The sequence below is a fragment of the Colossoma macropomum genome, unplaced genomic scaffold (assembly GCF_904425465.1).
Source record: "Colossoma macropomum unplaced genomic scaffold, Colossoma_macropomum, whole genome shotgun sequence".
Classification (NCBI taxonomy): domain Eukaryota; kingdom Metazoa; phylum Chordata; class Actinopteri; order Characiformes; family Serrasalmidae; genus Colossoma; species Colossoma macropomum.
Window position 1 is genome coordinate 474,522 of NW_023495878.1, and position 21,309 is coordinate 495,830.

General features: G+C 39.5%; 1 long non-coding RNA gene across 3 annotated transcripts; it reads left to right on the forward strand.

The window, feature by feature from the left end:
- The first annotated feature begins 9,677 nt into the window (after positions 1 to 9,677).
- On the forward strand, positions 9,678 to 20,552 carry LOC118803249. Of its 3 annotated transcripts, none has more exons than XR_005006843.1 (10): positions 9,678 to 9,934; positions 14,853 to 14,981; positions 15,082 to 15,370; positions 15,602 to 15,881; positions 16,138 to 16,197; positions 16,300 to 16,452; positions 16,576 to 16,671; positions 17,732 to 17,809; positions 18,229 to 18,344; positions 20,366 to 20,552. It is a non-coding gene; the product is annotated as an uncharacterized LOC118803249 (long non-coding RNA). The 3 variants fall into 3 exon arrangements; XR_005006841.1 differs by having other exon boundaries at positions 9,683 to 9,934; positions 18,294 to 18,344; XR_005006842.1 differs by having other exon boundaries at positions 9,685 to 9,934; positions 18,229 to 20,552.
- The last annotated feature ends 757 nt before the right edge of the window (positions 20,553 to 21,309 follow it).

Genomic DNA, 21,309 nt, shown 5'->3' on the forward strand with positions numbered 1-21,309 from the left:
CTAATTAGATCTCTAATTAAACTCACCATCTGTCACTTATGTTTTTTTTTCCCCAGAGTGCTCTTATAATCTAAATGGTTTAGTGTTTTTGTATTTTTAGAGTTTTGGGTTGGTGATTCTACATAGTGGGTGTATCTCATATCTTTATTTGTACATTTTTAGTTCCTTTCTTTTTCATTGTGTTTTAGATCCTCCCACCAAAGAGATGCAAAGATGCAAACACAAAACATATTTACCAGCTGAGATGATCTTCACTTTCTTGTCACTCTCTTCTACTTTTCATGAGCTCATACTGGATTGTGATGGACAACAAGGAGCCCAAACACTTGATGACACTTGATGAACACTGATGAAAATGTCATTGCAAATGTAACTTCCTAGTAAAAAGACTTCTATTCATTTTGAAATTCTCTGCTCCTCTTGCTCATTGATTCTTCACAATGCATTTAAAGAACTGATAGTTTCTTAAAGCTAGCAAACTTCAACTGATTTTCAGATCATGGGCTGGAGAACATTCATTTAGAGTAAGATGGACCAGGAAATGTACTGAAGCTTTTCATGACAATTGATCACTTGCAACTGGCTGGTTATTTAAACTGGCCAGAGAGGTTTCAGATATATGTTCGATCTGTAAAGCACATACATCGAACTATTCTATGCTGAACACATTCTGTGTGGGGGAGAAATAAAATTTTGAAATTGACTGAAAAATATTTTAATATTCTCCTGAGATGCAGAGAAATTAATGTTTGAGAATTTCAGTAATTTTAAGATGGAATTGGTCTATTGGCTGATAAAAACATGATTTTTTTTTTTAATATTTTGTGCTCATTTTTCATATAATGTAATTTATAGTGGACAACGGGATGTTACATAATAATTAAGCTCAGGTCATACAGTCCAAAACCCTACTGCAACGTCAGCAACAACTTCAAAAACCTTGTCATCAATCTTCAAAAGCCTTATCAACAATGTAGTGCTCAAAGTAATTCCAGGGCATCCAATCTGCCCAGCTTTGGGTGTCATTTAGCCACAAACTCTGTTCCATGGTAGGAATAAATCTTAGGTATGAATGGAGAGGAAAGAATTTATTTTTAATTGTTTTAATTTTTGAATGTACAACTGTGTTAAAGCAGATTTTCTAATAAATTAGGAGTTTAAATACAGCTCAGATCCAAATCTTAAATGCCTGTAAGCACTCATTCCAGCTGTCTGTTTAGTACTAAGAGTACAACTTAAAATACTCAACGTACAAAATAGATACAGTAAAATCACATATTTAACTGCTCAACTTATATGTTGTTGCTTCTAACCCACAAGTTGTGAAGATGCTTTAATTTTCTCTGCCTCAATCTCCTGTCACCTGTGATACCATGAGTTCATGTAAAAACTGGTTTGGTAAGTTCCAATGTCCACCACAAAGAACATAAAAAAATGATACTATTGGATGGTTAAATTAAAGATATCAATAAAAATTGCTTTGAAAATTAGCTAAAACATTTTGCTACCTAAAACATATCAACTATAGGCTTTAGAAGCATCATAGATTTTTTTTTAACTTTATAACTCTCTTGCCCCCATAAAATGTGGATGCTGAGATGGCAGCGATTTTGAAAAGGCAGAACTCCTGTTGCGAATGACACCCCAACAAATGATTTATCACTGGAAAGTCCAGGATTCAGCACTGTAACTTAAATGTTTTTTGAAATATCCTTTGGGGACTCATGTCCCCCACAGAGGACAAAAATGAATTACATGAGGAAATGTTGGTCTAGTTTATGACTTTGAGAAATAATCAAAATGAGATTAAAACAATATAAATTCATTTACAACTATGTAACATTTACATGAGTCACCCCATTTAAAAATTCTTAAAAGAACAATGAGAAACTGATGTAATCAAACATTTTGACTAGTTTTGTTTTTAGATTTGTTCTTTAAGAACAGCTGCTGTAAAGGATATTAAAATCTCATACAGCAATGTAATTATCCTTCTTCCCTTAATGTGTTGCCAACAAAATCACATGATTGAGAGGATGTGGGCTGATATTAATAGGATGATAAATTAGCAGAGTAAGGAAGCACTGATCAGGGTCACTAACCAGGAACTGATTGACATGAATGACAACAAGTCAAATACTGTGTCTCGTATTTGGCATGTCAGATCAGTCATATTGGCACTGACAGGAATCTTGGAATGTCCACAGAATTCTAGGTTTGTATGTTAAAGTATGAAAATGCACCCGTCTGCTCACAGAGCTTTAGGCATACATTATTAAATATGTATTAGCTTGATAAATAGGATGATTAGTAAGTATAACTGGTGAACACAAATCACAGATGAATCAATGAGAATTGCTCCAAGCTGATGGAACCTTTTTTCATTCCTTTGTAGGAAGAGGCAAACCAAATGCTCTAGCTCAAAATGGATGCACTTCCAAGATCATCCAACATCTGCTCCCCTCAACCTCAGAGGCAGCAGACATGGACAAAGTAGATCCTCACTGACTGGAGTGTCCACTTCTGGCAACAACCTTTTCTCATTTGAAGAAGACACTGCTCAGGCTGCACAAGCATTTGCTGCTGAGTAACCAGATATTTCAGTTTTGTTTGACAACCTTGTCAATCATGACCATCGACCTGTCCATGATGCAATAATTCGTCTTATTAACACCACACAAAGATATTAACAAGGGCAGGCCGTATAAAAAGTAGACCAGAAATTTCATTTTTCAAACTTTATTACATGCAAACTTTTTTTTTTTATTTTACTGCTATTAACACACATTGACAGGCATTTAACATATAACAAATTCACATTTGAGACTGGGGCTCCACTTAACATACATGTTGCAGGGACAGAACACGAACACATACACATCTACATGTCTACAGGTACACTATACCTCCATATACACACATACTCAAACAAAAAAAAAAAAACTGAGGTAAACGGTAACAGATTTCTATCTTCTTATAAAAATATGTAGTTTTAATTGTAGCTGGGCTGTCATGTGTTCCATTATATAAACATGCTTGACTTCTTGTAACCTTTGGACAATCGTTGGGGGATTAGGCTTCATCCAATTTATAGTAATTAATTTTCTTGTAACTTTCAACAAAACATGCAGTATGCAACACTGGTCATTAGTAAACATGTGTTCAGGCAACACTTCCAACAAGGACAATCATGGGTCCAGGGGAATATGAGCTTCCAGAAACTCTTCTTTAACATTCTTCCAGAATGTCTGTATTTTCTGACAATCCCAGAAGACACGAGTATGATCATGGACTGTACCACAGTTTCTCCAGCATTTACTGGTAGAATTAAAAAAAAAAAATACAAGCAACGAGTGGAGTCCTGAAAAACCTCATTTTAACCTTCTAATCAAATTCTTTCCATAGCTGGCTCCCAACCCCCTGTGACATCTGGAACATACAGTTTCCCAGACTTCGTCCTCCATTACTGTATTCAGCTCCAATTCCCATTGTCCTTTGATATGTAAAGTGTTGTCTTGACAGTCAATCATTTGTTTTTTTGTTGATGCAAGGTGTTCAAACAAAACTATCACATGGGTTTCTAAATCGCTTGTTTCTCTTTTAACAATATGCCAGTTTGTGTTTTTTTTTTATGTAAGTGTAGGTCTAATTTGTACATATCTAAATAAGTCACTTGATGGTAGGGCAAACTTGTCCTGGAGTTGTGAGAAATATTTAAATATATTCCCATCAAACAAGTGGTTATTTGTTTTCAGCCCCTTCTCAGTCCATCTTTTATACGCATTCTCTCACATGGAAGGAAGAAATTACATATTTCCTACTATGGGCATCACCCAGGACAACACTATAGCTCCCTTTAACTGCTTTTGGACTGAAGCTCACACTTTCAATGTGCATACATTATTTATTTAAATTTTTATTCCAAAGATTGTTGATTTAAGAATGGAAGAGTAGATAATGGTATTCCTGTTCTAGGGTTTTGTTCAATAGAGACCCATCTGTTCTCTAAATCATTGACCATCCATGCCACCACTACTTGAAGCTGGGCTGCCCAATAGTAGAGTTTTGCCAAATAAATTTTGATATCCATTTTCTTAGCCGCTTGAATGTAGACTGTGGTACTAAAACAGGTAGAGATTGAAATTAAAATAGTAATCTTGGTAAAATATTCATTTTCACTGACTCTGTCCTGCTAAGCAGTGATAGGGATAGTGTATCCCATCTTTTTAGAGCTTTTTTTAATTTCTTTAATCAACTTGTCATAATTTGAAGAGAATAATTGTGTCGTTTTGGGTGTTAGAACAATGCCAATATATCTAAATTCCTGTTTAGACCTTCTAAAAGATACTAGATCATCTAGTTGTATTTTTTATATATATATATATATATATATATATATATATATATATATATATATATATATATATATTTATTTATTTATTTATTTCTTGTATTAACCTTATATTCTGACACTTAAAATTATAAAAAAAATAAAATACTGACAAACAAACAATGATAAGAAGGTACTGGATAAAGCTTACTGTATCTGAACACACTAAAGCAGCTGGCAGACCAGCCACTTTATGAAGGCTTTCTGCTGAACCCTCTGCTCTGCATTTTAGGTGCTGAGATGAGGACTCAGCTCACTGCTGCACTCAAGCCCTGTAGCCAAAGAGGCTACTGCAGCAAGATGAAGGAATGGGCTGATACCTACATCTACAACAAAAGCACAGTTTTCTTCTAATATTTTAATGTTTAAACTCTTTAAACTCGGAATGAACAGTTTGTCACTTTATGAATAAATAACTGAACTGTACTGAAGTCAATCATTGCCTAATAAAATGTTAACAGGTTCCATCCTTCTGAGTGCTTTCTGTATTAAAGAAGACAAACTCATCTCTGTCATGAAGTCGATTAGAGTACTTACACAGCATTGCTTGATAATGAAAATATTTTATAAAGCTTCGTCAGTAAGGGTCTAGATGTGATGAAATCTGGTTAAACACGTTGGTTTATAACAGCAGATTATTTTGTTTGAAGCATGAACTCTGAATTGTGATTTTCATTATGGCTGTTTCAAATCTCTAACTAAAAATCCTAAAAGGAATAAACTGTTGTAAATACGTATAAAAGCAAAACTATATTTAATTTTTTTAATTGCCAGGTTTCAGTACACGCTTTTATAACCTAAGAATAACTTTTGCATTGTAGTCTGTACATTTACTTAATAATAAGCCTTAGTATGTTATAAGCCTAGGATTTTAAGGGGTTAATCTAGTCTATAGCCCTGATGGACTGAGTTTTCCATGCGTTACCAGTCAATATTGATTAAGAATCAGATTTATTAGATTAGATTGGATTCAACTTTATTGTCATTGTGCAGAGTACAAGTACAGAGCCAATGAAATGCAGTTAGCATCTAACCAGAAGTGCAAAATCCAGTATTATTTACATATAAAGTGCAGGAGGTAACCATGGTAAGTGATGCTGTGGTTATAATATGTACAACTGAGGATGGTAGAGAAGTAAAAAAAGATGTGCAAGTATAAATATAATATACATACATACAAAGAAAATGCAAATGTTGGTTGTATGTACTGTGACAGCAGCATATTGTAAAAGTATGCAGAGTACATTTGTACAGTAACTGTTGGTGCAAATATGAATAGTGCAATAATACTAGGATATAAAGTACAGTGCAGTGAGTGCAAAGATGCAGTTAAAGTTGCAGTGAGGAGTTCAGCAGGGTCACAGCCTCAGGGAAGAAGCTCTTCCTGAGCCTGCTGGTGCGTATTGGTGCGCGATACTGCAAAATTTGGTATCGATCTGATACCAAGTAAATGTAAATACAGAGCCGGTATTGGTATCAGATACCAATACTTTTTATAAAAGCAGCTTATGTACTTTCATGTAAGGGAGAGCAGTGTGTCATGATTTATGAGGTGAATCTATCATCAATATGCTAAATCTAAATACATTTTCATGACCACTAAATGATTTTTGCTTCCCACTGTTAATTAGTTAATTATGTGCATGTTAATCAGCAAAGTTTTTAGGGAAATAAAAAAATATTTTTTAATACTGTAATGAACTTAATTTGAAAACATGAATTCTGAACTAAATTACTACTGGAGAACAATGAATGTTTTAAAACTTTCACCCTTCTTTCCTTTGGCCTGTGATTTTTGTTCAGGAACAACTAAATTATAAGAAGCCTTAATTTCTATCTTTCACTGCATTTCTCTGGCTTTGGTGAAAACAAAGTGTACAATATTTTTACTGGAGAACGAATGTTTTAAAACCCAAATTCTTTTTCAGATAGTTTTTTTTTGTTCAGAAACAATAAAATAATATACCACTATATAAGCTACCTGAATAATCTTTGCCTCTCTGAAAGGAGTCTGACAGTGACCTCTGTCTCTGTGCCGGGGGTCTAGGTCTGTCTGAGGGATTTCAATCCTCCTCTCTCTGTTTCTTTAGCTCGGAATTCCCTTTTTTGCGTTTTTCATATGTTTGTATAAATTAGTGGTGTTGCCACAGTAGCAAACAGCCTTTTTACACACATCACAGTTTGCAAGGTTTTCATTTACAGCCATAAAATATTGCCACACGACGCTCCTCTTTCTCTCTGCTATGCTCTCAATCACTACAGCCTACAAGTGTCCGCTCTTAGCGGCGCTGAGCCACGTGACAACACAACAACAAAACAGCAGAGCAAGGGAGGAAGAGGAGCACAGTGTGCATGCAAGATGTGAAATGAGCGGTGTTTGCAGACACCTCTACTTTTTGATGAAACGAAAGCAACGTACTGAACGTAGAGGAGAGAAGTATTGATACCATCATGATAGTATCGATCCGATACCAATACCAACGTTGGTATTAATAGTATCGATATTTGATCCGCCCACCCCTACTGGTGCAGGAGCGAAGGCTTCTGTAATGCCTGCCAGATGGGAGGAGGGTAAAAATGGTTAGAAACATTCTTGATGATGTTCCTCGCCCAGACAGCACTTACAGTAAATGTTGGGATGCATTGGGCAGTTTTCACCACCCGCTGGAGCACTTTGCGGTCAGATGCAGAGCAGTTGCCGTACCACACTGAGATGCAGTTTGAGAGTATGCTCTCAGTGGTACAGCAGTAGAGGTTCACCAGTATCCCGGGACACAGGTGAGCTTTCTTGAGGCTCCGTAGGAAGTAAAGACGCTGTTGCACCTTTTTGACCTTGATGAAGGAGTTTAAAGACCAGGTGAGATCATCCGAGATGTGGATGCCAAGGATCTTAAAGTCAGACACGCAGTCTGTCTCAGCTCCGCTGATGTACATGGGAGAGTGTGCCTGGCTCCTGCCCCTCCTGAAATCCACTATGATCTCCTTGGTTTTCTGGGTGTTGAGCGCCAGGTTGTTGTCCTCACACCATGCCGCCAGGTGCTGCACCTCGTCCCTGTAGGCTGACTCATCGTCACCTCTGATCAGACCTATCACCATGGTGTTGTCCGCGAACTTGATTATAGAGTTAGAGCCATAAACAGGAACACAGTCATGGGTGAACAAGGAGTACAGAAGAGGGCTGAGCACACAGCCTTGTGTCACTCTGGTGTTCAGGGTAATGGAGGAGGAGAAGAGTTTGTCTAACTTCACAGACTGAGGTCTGTCAGTCAGGAAGTCCAGAATCCAACTGCAGAGAGATGTGCTGATACCAAGCTGGATAAGCTTTAAGATCAACTTAGAAGGGATCACTGTGTTAAATGCTGAACTGAAGTCAATGTACAGCATTCTATCATAGGGGTTATGACAGTCCAGGTGGGTGAGTACAGTGTGGAGCGCCGTAGAAATGGCGTCCTCCGTTGACCTGTTGTGGCGGTAGGCAAATTGATGTGGGTCCAATGTAGCTGGCAGACAGGAATTCAAATGAGAAAGAACTAGTCTTTCAAAGCACTTGGAGATGATGGAGGTGAGTGAGACAGGGCAGAAGTCACTGAGGCCTGAGGCAGTCAAATGCTTTGGCACTGGTACAATGGTGGCAGTCTTGAAGCTGGTTGGGACAACTGACTGGTCCAGCGACAGCGGTAGGGGACACAGTGCTGGGTGGTTTGAAGTCAGTAATTGTCTGTATACCTGTATGCGCCGGGGGTCAGAGGAGTTGAAGTGCTCTTCAGACCATTGTCTGTAACAGTGTTTGGCCTTTGAGATGCCTCTTCTGAGGTTGGCTCTGGCTGAGCTGTAAGCCTCCTGATCTCCAGACCTGAAGGCAGCATCTCTTGCCTTGAGCAGGAGGCGAACTTCTCTGTTCATCTGGGGCTTCTGGTTAGGGAAGGTCTTTATTATTTTGTGAGTTGTCACTCTGTCCACACAGCTGTTATGTTCTAGAACAGTTGGTGTAAATGTCAATGTTGGTGTGAGTGTCTGTCGTGGCCTGGGCTGCAAACACACTCCAGTATGTGTGCTGGAACTGGTGCTGAAGAAAGGAGTCAGTCCTTTCCATCCAGATCTTCACAGATCTTGTTGTGGGTTTCACATAGTTGATGACTGGGGTGTACTTGGGGAGCAGGAACAAAGAAAGGTAGTCAGACTGTCTCAGATGGGGGAGGGGTGTGGCTTTGTAGGCTTTAGCCACACTGGTGTAAACGTGATCCAAAGTTCTTTGTCCCCTTGTGTTGCAGGAGACATTCTGGTGAAACTTTGGAAGTACAGATTTCAAACTGCAGTGATTAAAGTCCCAGCGACAATAAAGGCTCCATCCAGGTGCACAGTTTGCAGTTTGCTAATAGCAACACAAAGATCTTTCATAGTCACGTTAGCATTAGCGTCTGGGGGAACATAAACTGCAGCAGCCATGATGCAGGTAAACTCATGTGGAAGATAGAAGGGTCTGCACTTGATAATCAGGAACTCTAAATCAGCAAAGCAGTGGGTATCAACGACAGAGTCTGTGCACCAAGCTTTGTTTACATAAATGCAAACACCACCACCGTGGCTCTTACCCGAAGCTGTAGCTGACCTGTCAGCTCTAAAGAGAGTGTGCCCCTCCAATTCCACCATGCTGTTAGAAACATCGCTATTTAGTCATGTATCCGACATGAAATGCAGTCCATAAGCCTTTTCTGTGTGAGGGTCCAGATCTTTATGATCCATTAGACGGCAGTGATCTGCTTCACAATCAAATGCACGACATACAGATGACTTTGATAATTATAATATGATATATCTTTACATACAGCACAGGAAAATGCTTCTTTCACATATATATTAAACAATATATAATTAAATATATTATAATATTATTATAATATATAAAATATTATAATTATATATATATATATATATATATATATATATATATATATATATATAGTTATTATTATTATTATTATTATTATTGTTTTAGGGTAAAAATACCACTTTATACTTTTCATTATAATCAACATTTATACAAAGTCATGCTGCTTCCCCTGATTGGTCTGTTATTCGTGATTGGATGCAGAATTTAGTTTATTTATTTATTTATTTAGTTTCATTTCTACATCATAAATTCTCATACATTTGTCTTATATTTTACTTAAGTAGTACTTTGTCATTACATCTATAGGGCATTAATGTAGATAGAAATGCAAATGCTTAAGGTTGAAGAGAAGATGAAATGAAAATGAATATTTCTAAACGTCTATTGTAATTTTATTTATTTATTTATGAAATAACACTGAATTCATATTAGGACACTAGTGTAGGAAACAGTGTTTGTGTGTGTGTGTGCGTGTGAGAGTATGTTATCTGTGTATGTGTGTGTGTGAGATGGATTTTCGTCAGTCTCTCTGGAGGAGTGGAGGTGAAGCTTGTTCTGCTGCTGAGTTGAACGGACTGTGTGCAGGTCAGAGGGAGATGGACAGCTGTGTGGCTCTCATTCTTCTGTCCTCCACAATCACACTCACACAGCTAGTAAGTACACAAGTTGTCAGTTTAACATATGAATAATACTGCTGAGCCTCGCTGTTAGCACTGCGACTATCCTCCTGTAACTTTGACGAGCCTAGCTGCTAGCGTCGCGGCTATCCTGCTCCACTTCCCCCGAGGCTGGCTGTTGACACCGTGGCTATTCTGCTCTCCTCCCCAGAGCCTGACTGTTAGCACTGCGGCTATCCTGCACCACTTCCCCGGAGCCTGACTGTTAGCACTGCGGCAATCCTGCACCACTTCACCGGAGCCTGACTGTTAGCACTGCGGCTATCCTGCTCCACTTCCCCGTAGCCTGACTGTTAGCACTGCGGCTATCCTGTTCCACTACGCCATAGCCTGACTGTTAGCACCGCAGCTATCCTGCTCCACTTCACCGGAGCCTAACTGTTAGCCCCACGGCTATCGTGCTCCACTACGCCGGAGCCTAACTGTTAGCACTGCGGCTATCCTGCTCCACTTCCCAGGAGCCTGACTGTTAGCACTGCGGCTATCCTGCTCCACTACACCGGAGCCTGACTGTTAGCACCGCGGGTATCCTGCTCCACTACACCATAGCCTAACTGTTAGCACTGCGGCTGTCCTGCTCCACTTCACAGGAGCCTAACTGTCAGCACTGCGGCTATCCTGCTCCACTTCCCAGGAGCCTGACTGTTAGCACTGCGGCTATCCTGCTCCACTACACCGGAGCCTGACTGTTAGCACCGCGGGTATCCTGCTCCACTACGCCATAGCCTAACTGTTAGCACTGCGGCTGTCCTGCTCCACTTCACAGGAGCCTAACTGTCAGCACTGCGGCTATCCTGCTCCACTTCCCAGGGGCCTGACTGTTAGCACTGCGGCTATCCTGCTCCACTACACCGGAGCCTGACTGTTAGCACCGCGGGTATCCTGCTCCACTACGCCATAGCCTAACTGTTAGCACTGCGGCTGTCCTGCTCCACTTCACAGGAGCCTAACTGTCAGCACTGCGACTATCCTGCTCCATTTCCCCGGAGCCTGACTGTTAGCACCGCGGCTATCCTGCTCCACTACACCATAGCCTGACTGTTAGCACCGCAGCTATCCTGCTCCACTACGCCGTAGCTTGACTGTTAGCACTGCGGCTACCCTGCTCCACTACCCCTGCGCCTCTCGGTTAGCTCTGCGGCTATCCTGCTTCTACCCTGCTGAACCTGACTGTTAGCACTGTGCCTGTTCTGCTCTAACCCTACTGAGCCTGGCTGTTAGCATCCCGGCTATCCTGCTCCAATTCCGATATGCCTGGACACTAGTCCTGACTGAACTGGCTGCCCAAATCTGGTCTTCGTTGTTATCTGTTGCAGAGTAACTCGGTGTAATAATGCTAACCTACCTCTCTCTTGTCTCCGTGCATCGTCCTCTGGCCTGTCAGTGCATCTATTAAACGTTCTGATATTATTGCTTTATTGCTACTCCAGGTTTCCCAGGTTTGGTTTTCCCCTACTCGTCTCTGGAACCTCCGTTTTAGTCACACCATCTGTCTTACACTGCTACTGAACTGCATAAATATAGTCACTCCTATCGTCTCCCCAAAATTATTGCAATAGCAGCCAATAGAGCTGGTATACTCTGTCGACGACGTTACGTTCACCGTGGCTTGAGATTAAATCGCAACAGATCTGTGCATTACTCTGATGGTACCAACATTTGTTCTTTTTGGACTCGCTCTCGCATTTCTGTTCGCTCATCTATCCGCTCCTCTAACCTCAGTAACCTGCGCTCTCTTGTTCCAGCTCCTTGTGTGTCTCGTTTGCTCTACTTAATGTTCGCTCTCTTTCTAACAAATCTTCTCTGCTGCAAGAACTAGTATTTGATCGTGCTGTTGATTTGCTTTTCTTAACCGAAACATGGCAAGCTGGGGATTACTATGCACTTAACCAGGCTGCCCCCTCAATTTTAATGATGTTTGTAAGACTCGTCCTTCTGGGTGTGGGGGTGGCCTGGCAATAATCTTCTACAACAAATTTAGCTTTACTGAACATTTTCATCTCCGGTTTCCTTCGAATACCTTGCTATCAAACTACCTGGGTCCACCGATGCATTGCTGATTTACCGCCCACCAAAACCTAATGTTTCCTTTTTATCTGACTCTTGCTAGCTCAGCTTCCTCCCGCTTGTTGCTACTCGGTGACTTCATATTCGTATTAATGTTCCTACTGGTAAATATGTGACTGATTTTCTGTCTCTCTTTGAATGTTTTCTCTTCACTCAGCATGTTGACTTTGCCACTCATGACAGAGGCCTCACTCTTGACCTAGTCTGCTCCTCCTCTGTACAGATTCTGAATCTCCATTCTCTTCTGTTTACATTATCAGGCCATAAGCTTATTCTGTTTGCTGTCCCTGCTACTGTAACTGATCAGTCGGTTAAAAAACGTAACTCTTTCCATGGTATTAAATCTGTTGGCCCTCATTCTCTTATCCAGTATATTTCTAGGGCTTTTCCACTCCATTTTGCACCTCTTTCTTCCGAGGAACATGCTACAACGCTGAATTTGTCTCTCTCAGTGCAGTAGCCCCATGAAAACCAAAGCTGTTTCTTTGACCACTTCTGCACCTTTGTACACTACTGAACCTCGCACCATGAAGCAGGCTTGTTGTCGACTTGAAAGGCTGTATAAAAAATCTTGCAGTGCATGCTGATGCTTATAAGGAGCTTTTCTGTGCTTACAGAGATGCACTGTGCGCTGCTATATGTAGCTATCTTTCTAGTCTTTTTAACAGGCCTAACTCAAACTCCTGCCACCTGTTTTCAACCGTCTCTGAGCTTTTCAAACCCCGAGTAGGCATTGTAGCTCTGAACTCTGTAACTCATTCTTACATTTTTTTTGGAATATCTAAAATCAACAACTCTCTTATGGTCTCCTCCCCTAAAACCTTCGTTTGCTCTCCGTTGAACACCCAGCCCTTAGACTCACCCTGCTTCCCTGCTTTCAACCCTGAGTCTCTTGTTAGTGAAATCATTATTAATTGTAAATGTGTGACCTGCTCACTCGACCCCCTCCCCACACCACTAGTCAAAGCCTGTATGTCTACTCTGGTCCCCCATCTCTCTTCTATCATTAACCGGACATTATCTTCTGGCCATGTTCCCTCGGTGTACAAAATTGCTGCAGTTACTCCAGTCCCTAAGAAACCTGGCCTCGACCAATCTAGCTTTAATAACTTTTGTCCCATCTCAAATCTTCCATTCTTATCGAAAGTCCTCAACCATTTTGTCGCAATACAGCTCAAAGATTATTTGGAAACGAATAATCTTCTAGATCCCTTCCAGTCTGGTTTTCAGCCACATTATAGCACTGAAACAGCTCTGGTTAAGGTTGTTAATGATCTCCTGGTGACAGCTGATGCCGATGCTATTAGCATTCTTGTGCTACTCGATTTAAGCGCTGCAATCAACACAGTTAAACATTCCATCCTCCTCTCTAGACTGAGTGAGCTGGGTATTGTAGGCTCTGCTCTGGTTTACTTCCTATCTAACATATCGTAAACCGTTTGTTACTCTCTCTGGGCATCATTCCTCCAATTCCACTGTCACTCATGGGGTTCTGCAGGGTTCTGTACTTGAACCATTATTATCCATAATTTTATGCTCCCTCAGATTTATCTTTGGACAAATTCACCCATTAACCCCCCTCTTGGCAATTTGGAATTGTGCCTCTCGGACATCAGGAACTGAATGAAATACAACTCTCTAATGCTAAACAGTGATAAGACTGGACTCATTCTCATTGGTTCTAATTATGCTCTCAACAAAACTGGCCCCATCACTCTCAATTGATGATGTTGTTTTGTCTCCCTCCTCTGTGGAATCTGGATGTCATCCTTGACACCTCACTTAAACTCGACTCTCATGTCAGCTCCCTTGTTAAAACCTCTTTCTTTCACTTATGCAATATAGCAAAAATCTGACCATCTCTTTCCTAGTCAGCTGCTGAAACTCTCATTCATGCTTTCATTTCTAGTCATCTAGATTATTGCAATTCTCTTCTTGTAGGCATTAATTCCTCATTACTTCATAAACTTCAGACAGTTCAAAACTCTGCTGCTTGTCTCACTTACACCCAGTCACATCACTACATTACACCTGTTCTCCAAAACCTCCACTGGCTTCCCATAAACTACCGTATTCAGTTTAAGATCCTTCTTCTCACAACAAAGTTCTCAACAATGATGCTCCTTCTTATCTCTCTGATCTTCCTACAAGCCTACGCGCACTCTCTGTTCTCCTAATGCTGGCCTGCTTACTATTCCCTCCTTTAACCTCCATAGCTTTGATGATTGTGCATCATGCAACTATTATAACTCATGTAAGTTCGTCATCTGTGCTGTGAATGTACTTCTGTCTCTGTTGTGTCATCTGTTTGTATGTTGTTATGTATTTGTTTCTTGTGCCACTAATTGTAATCTGTAATCTCTGGGTGCTTGAAAAGCGCTACACAAATGTCTATTATTATTATTATTAGTAGTAGTAGTAGTAGTAGTAGTAGTAGTAGTAGTAGTATTAATAAATTCACATACCTGGAATGAAAAAAAACTGCATGTTTTAGAAGAATGTTCTGTTAAGTGCGTTGTGATATATATATATATATATTTTTTTGCTGTAATTGGTGTCATAAATCATACAACCATTTTTAAAATTGCCATATCATATTAAAACTAATCACCTTGTTTTAAGTCCAGATTGAGTGAGTGGCTCCTTTTTGTATTAAAGTGTTATTAAAAAGTATTTAGGATTTCAAAATTATTTTTATGATCATTTATTTATTAAAACATTAAGGTAAGCCCCTCTCTCTCTTTCTCTCTCTCTCTTTCTCTCTCTCTCTCTCTCTCTCTCTCTCTCTCTCTCTCTCTCTCTCTCTCTCTCTCTCTCAACTTTACAGAGCCGCTGTACTGGAAGAGTGGAGGTTAATGTTGATGGACAGTGGAGAGGAGTGTGTAGTGTTCAGTGGGATATGACTGATGCTGCAGTGGTGTGTAGAGAGCTGGGCTGTATGAACGCTCTACGCATTGTGAGTTTTGGATCAGTATCAGGATCAGTGATGGTAATTCTAGAAGTAATACTACATAGCATTGCATTGATTTAAAGCAAAGTAATTCTTTTCCCATCAGAGTTTAAAGAGTTCAGAATCACTGAGGGCTGTGAGGAGAATCTGGTTCTACAATGGAACCTGGGGTAATGTGTGTGATAATGGAATAGATGAAGAAACAGCAAGCTTGATCTGCCAGGAGCTGAACTGTGGAAGATCTGGCAGTGAGAATAGAGACAAAGCAAGAGTGAAATCAGCTCCTAACTGGCTGGATGATCTGCAGTGTAGGAAACATGACTCCACTCTGTGGCATTGTCCATCTTCACCCTGGGGAAATAATAAGTGCAACAAGGTGGCTCACACCTGTTCAGGTAGGGAGTTTGTGATGGTAGACATGAACAGAATGTGTAAAAATCTGTATGCTCTGAAGTGACAAAATGTATAATCAAAATAGGTTTCTAACAGTAACTAAATGTAAAGAAATTATTTTGACACATTCATAGATAAGTGAAGTCATCTGAAATGCTCCTCATCATCTCCCCATCAAAAACAGTGTTCAAGATCTCCATCAGTGTTTCTGTATCTCCTCGTGTGTGATGTAGATCACCTGCCTCTCAGGCTGAGGGGAGGAAAGGGAAGCTGCTCTGGAAGGCTGGAGGTGTATCAACGCTAAGTGGGGCTCTGTTTGTGATAATCTGTGGGACATCAGGGATGCTCAGGTGGTCTGCAGGCAGCTGGGCTGTGGGCCGGCACTGAGTGCTGATGGGAGTGCTGTCTTTGGTGCTGGTGTAGGGCTGAACAGAGTGAAGTGGGACTGTCCTCATTCCCTGAAGAACCACACTGACTGCTCCCACAGGCAGGACGCTGGAGTCACCTGTACAAGTCAGTAGAGTCTGCTGGATTTTGGAGTTTCTGACTCCAATCAAGACAATTTTACTTGCCTATCAAAACATATACAAAGTTGCTTTGAAAGACTGCATTGATGTGAATATCATCTCATGCTAGTCTGACATATGCAGCTCTTAAGTAATATGAAGTCTGATACAGAATTGCCAGTTTACATGACTTCACTTCATTGAATGCCAGTTTTTTGTGCTTTGTTATTGTTTAAGTTTGTATATTACTTCTGTATTTACAGATGTATGTGTCCCTTCTACTGCTATATCCATAACAACATTCACCACCTCCACTACTCCAGGTGTGTTTTTTTTTTTTTTGGCTCTTAGGTCATTTTTCTAATTGCTTCTAAATAAACTGTTCAGTGATCTACAGAGTTTGTGTTCTGTATTTTTATTTTCAGTTGATCAGACAGTGAAGGGAACAATCACTCCTCCACAAACTCTTCCAGCAGCCATTCCATCCATCTATCCAGTGTCTCTCCTGGGAGCAGGGCTCTTCCTGGCCTTAGTGCTTCTGGTTGTGCTGTTTTACCAGAACAGAGTGCTCAGGAGAGGTAGAGAGATTCAGAGATCATCTACAATCCACTACATTCTCTAAACATCATTAGTCTTTCAATCTGTCATCAGTCTTCTCTTCTACTGAACTGGCTCCATGTTTCTCTCTGTCTCCTTCACAGTGCTCTCTAAGAGGAGGTGCAAGACTCTGAATGAGGCAGTCTATTAGGAGATCAACCGCAGATACATCACTGAAACAAATGACTCGACTCCAGAAGGTGAGTGATATATGGAGTGTTTTACAGGAGGATTATTGTGTAAAATTAAAATATATTTACATTTGAGATTATAGATTATACTGCAGTGCATGCAATGCATGTCTTGCCCAGTCATTAAAGCAGTATTTAATATTCTCAAATGAATTGTCTTTAATATAGTTTTCTCAATGTATTAATAATAAGAGTAAATCAGTTAAATGTGTTAATTCTGCTGATAAGCGTCTTCTAGGCAGCTGAAGTTAAACTGTAATTCCTGTAAAACTTCCATTTTTGTATTTGCAGAAAACCACACAGCTGCAGGTGTGTGTGTGTGAGAGAGAGAGAGAGTGAGAGAGAGAGAGAGAGAGAGAGAGAGAGAGAGTGGGGGTGATCATGTGATCACAGTGTGTGCATGTTTGTGTTTGTGTGTTTTTCTATCTGTGTGTGGGTCTGTGTGTCTTTGTGTGTGAGTGTGTATGTCTGTGTGTGAGTGTGTGTCTTTGTGTGTGTGTGTGTCTGTCATTGAGTTATTGAGTGAATGAGACCATCAATCAGTGAGTGAATTAATAAATGAACGATGAGTGACTAAATGAGTGAGTTAGTGACCGAGTGAGTGATTAAGTGAGCTAGTGACAGAGCAAGTAAGTTACTAAATGAGTGACTAAGTGGCCAAGTGAGTGAGTAATAGAATAGGTGAGTGATTTAGTTAGTGACCAAGCGAGGAAACTAATTAGTGAGTTAGTGACTGAGTCCATGACTGAGTAAGAGAGTGAGCAGTCTTTGTGACTGAGGCTGCCTTCTAAGCCCCAAAAATTAACTAGTCTAGTTCAGAAATGTCTGTTAGAAATGCCTCTCTCCGTAATCATAATGGAATCACACACTGACATTATTACATGAAAGCATCTCTGAATGAGGTTTTTATTTTGAAATTAAAAGTGATGAAATGTGCAAAATTTGCACCACCAGTGGTCTGACAAGTGGGTTCCTTTGTTAAATAATTACCTGATTTTATCTTCACATTAAACCACAATGTAAAAATATTGCCCTGTTTGTAAAGTCAGTCTGCTTTTATTGGATTTAGGTGAATCAGCAAAAGAGGACACAGCAGAGAGCTATGATGATGTCTTCACTGCTGGACAGATATCTGATAGTGTAGCAGGTGTGTTTCTGTTTTTTGGTTTTAGTTTTTTTTTAATTAAGCACAGATTAAAAAGCATAACAAATTCTAAGAAATTAGAGTAATGTAATAGTCTGTATTTGTAATAACATTTTTAAATAATTTGTGGAGCTTCACTGTCCCTTACAGCAGTGGTCCACACATAAGTGCAAGAGGGTATTTTGATGCCCGCAACATATGCTCATCATACCTGCAAAATCTGACCACAATTAATCATTTTTATTAAATTACATCTTGTAAAAGGTAATATTTTCTGTATTTTCAAATATGTAACTGAACAACTTAATCAATAGGAATGCAGTGTCATAAAAGCCTACATTGACTGATTATATCAGAAACACCTGACTAATACAGCTCTGTTAAAAATGATTTTATATCCTTTAAATGTCTCTGCTGATCAGAGCTCAGCTGTTGTAACAGGTTCAACTTAAATTATCTTCCCATGTTGGTGTTGTGGACATACCAGAGAACTATGATGATGTCATCCCTGCTGGACAGGATGTTGGAGAGGTAAAAGGTGAGTGTCTACATTCCACATGAATATTAATGAGAAGGATGAAGAAAGTGATTGAAGTACATTGGAATTCTCATGAAAGCATGTTTGCATTATCTATGGCATATGATAAACAGTGTCCTCATTATTTTGATGTAGAGCAGAACGCTGCCCTTTTTAGTAAAGTACTTTATTTTATACTCTTCACTCTTTAAAGAAGTGCAGCAATATGTATTCATGTGAAGTCAGTTCAGGTGACTAATTTATAAATCATGTTTACTTTCACACTCTGAGCAGAGGTAAACTGACCATTGTGAGGACTGGGACAATTCTTGGTGGGCCACTATGTATGTGGGCGGCTGAGAGAGAGAAAGAGAGAAATGCATGTTTGTTTCTTACGTAATTATATACAAGATGAACGGGGCAAATGGCATGCGCTGGGTGAATACTGGAGTGCACAGACCTAGACACATTAGGGACTCACTGCATTCTCAGTGTGTGGCTGTTGGGCAGTCATGCAAATGCTGCCACTCCAAAACAAAGCATAATGATAACAACCAGGAAGGTTCAACCGTAAAGGCCAGCTAGAGAGAGATGGAAAAAACTTCCAAAGGGCGTAAGGGCACAGAAAAAATACAGAAAGTTACTTAAATAAGATGCAAAGAAATGAAGAAATGAAAGTACACAATTTGTTTGGATGTCAGAGCAAGGAACCACAGGGCCAAAGAGCAGAAGGGGTAAGTTCATTTAGTCTACTTATACACTAAAGGCCTATGCACACCAAGTACGATTTGTTTCGGTGAAAAAAAAAACACCCAAAAAACACATTTTCAATGTAGTGGTGCCTTCACACTAAATCTGATGCACAGAAGATGCAAGAGGAACAAGATATGGATTCTTTGAGAGATAACGATGATCAATCCATAATATTTTCTTTTAAGCGCTGTACTGCATGACACACAAACTGATTGCTCTGCATATTGCTCCACTCATTAAAATGATCGCTTGTTAGCGAGGGCAGCTAATATTGTGAGGTTCTTTGTGGATATGAACAGACTAGAATGCACCTAGATAAACTAAAAAGGCTGTACAGTCACTAACGTATTCACTGTTATTCACTCTCCTTTCAGCTATGGCCTGTCATGTATTTTCATTTCCGGTATTTTCTTTAACATCTGCATTTTATATTCAGCTTGTTGCTTGTTGTATAAGCTTTTATGCTCTGCTGAGTCCTGATGCACATTTGTTTGGGCTGCAACCATGACAACAGAGCTCTGATTGGTCAGCCTGATTTTTAACGCTTCTGTACTACACAGAAAATCGAGCAGGCTCTATTAAAAAATTATGCAGCGTTGCAGTCCATCAATTTTAGACTCAATGTGACAGATGGCACTAACATACATGTTCATTTTCAAAACTTGTGCATTTAAGTATGTGACTCATGTAAATAGGCCTGATTTTTGGGGGTCATGGTGGGGGGAGATAACTGTGTAGTGGTCTTGTTTAGATAAAAACACAGGGCTCTGAGTGCAGATGTGCAGAAGTGTGCATGTAAATAAGATTGATAATGATTAGTACACCCGCAGGACAATGCAGATGATTGAAACTTTAGCAAAGTTGGTATTGGTTTTGTTGGTGGAATCTTTTATTTAAGGACACAGAATAGACCTTTAAAGCTGTAGGTTCTGGTGGGTCAGTGTCCAGCACAGTTTGGGGATTTCTCTGACCAGAGTTGAAGAGCCTTGGACTAAAGACTAACCTGGAGGGGAATCAGACTGAACTAAACTCATTCAGTATTCACTGGCAGTACCTTAGCATCTTTCTTAGCATCTTAGCATTATGGTAGTGTTTTAAGAATTATCGAAAAGAAACTTTTAAAGAACAGCTTGTTCTGAGTTGCAGACTACCTGTTACACAGACTTGTATAGTGTTTTAGTCCAGTTTTCTGTTCTTCTCTTTTGGGTGTTTTTGGAATACATTCACTATAAGAAAGATATAGTTTATTGTAATAATTTTAAGAGTTTAATGCTCTTGTTGTTTTACAGACTATGATGACGTGGAGGAGGAGCCTCAGACAGAGATGAATCATGTGACTGAGGGACCACTGAGAGCCAGTGTCTTTCCTCAGGAAATTACATTCAAACGCAAGAAACTTTAAGATTTTGTTATAGATTACATTTTTTATGGAGCATGAATGGGATATGGTGGGGTTAAACACCCCCACATTTACTTTTTTCCATATATATATATATATATATATATATATATATTTTTTTTTTATATCTTTGAGTTCTGCCAAACCAGTCAGCTAGAAACATTTACCGATATCATTAATTCATCTAAATGTTTATGGTCTTACTTTTGATCTTTTATTCTATGTATTTTATGTTCATTAAAAATGTATCAGATGTAATAAAGGTAGTCCGTTAAAAGGTTTTAAAAGAAATTATCCATTTGTTGCCAAAAACATTCAATTATTATTACAGTTTAACAATATGATTGTTTTGAGTTGAAGGTCTGGAATTCATTTTCGTTGTAAGTGACGTTTGACAGCTTTTTATTTTCAGTGTTGGCATTCAAAATCAGGCAGCTATAACTGTTTATAGAGCAGTTATAAAGCATTGATTACTTACTAAATACTGTGCTACACTGTAAAAAAAAAATGGTGCGTCAGTTCATTTACTTCATATGGTAACAAGCTGTGGGTTCACTGGGTTTTTTCAACTCAAATAAATATTTTGAATGAAACACCACAAAGCAAAATTTTAAATATCTATATTAATAAGCTCTCCCACAACCTCAAAATGGAGTTCCTCACCTCAGAAAAGCCTAGAACCCATCTGTACAGTTTCAACAATGAGCTTTTGAGTTTGACCCAAAAGGCCAAGCCTCATGTCTGATTTTTAAAGACTCAATGCAATCTTACAGACTGAATAGGCTTCCCAGCATTCTTAGCTGTAATGTTGGATGCTTTATTATTAATTCTTAT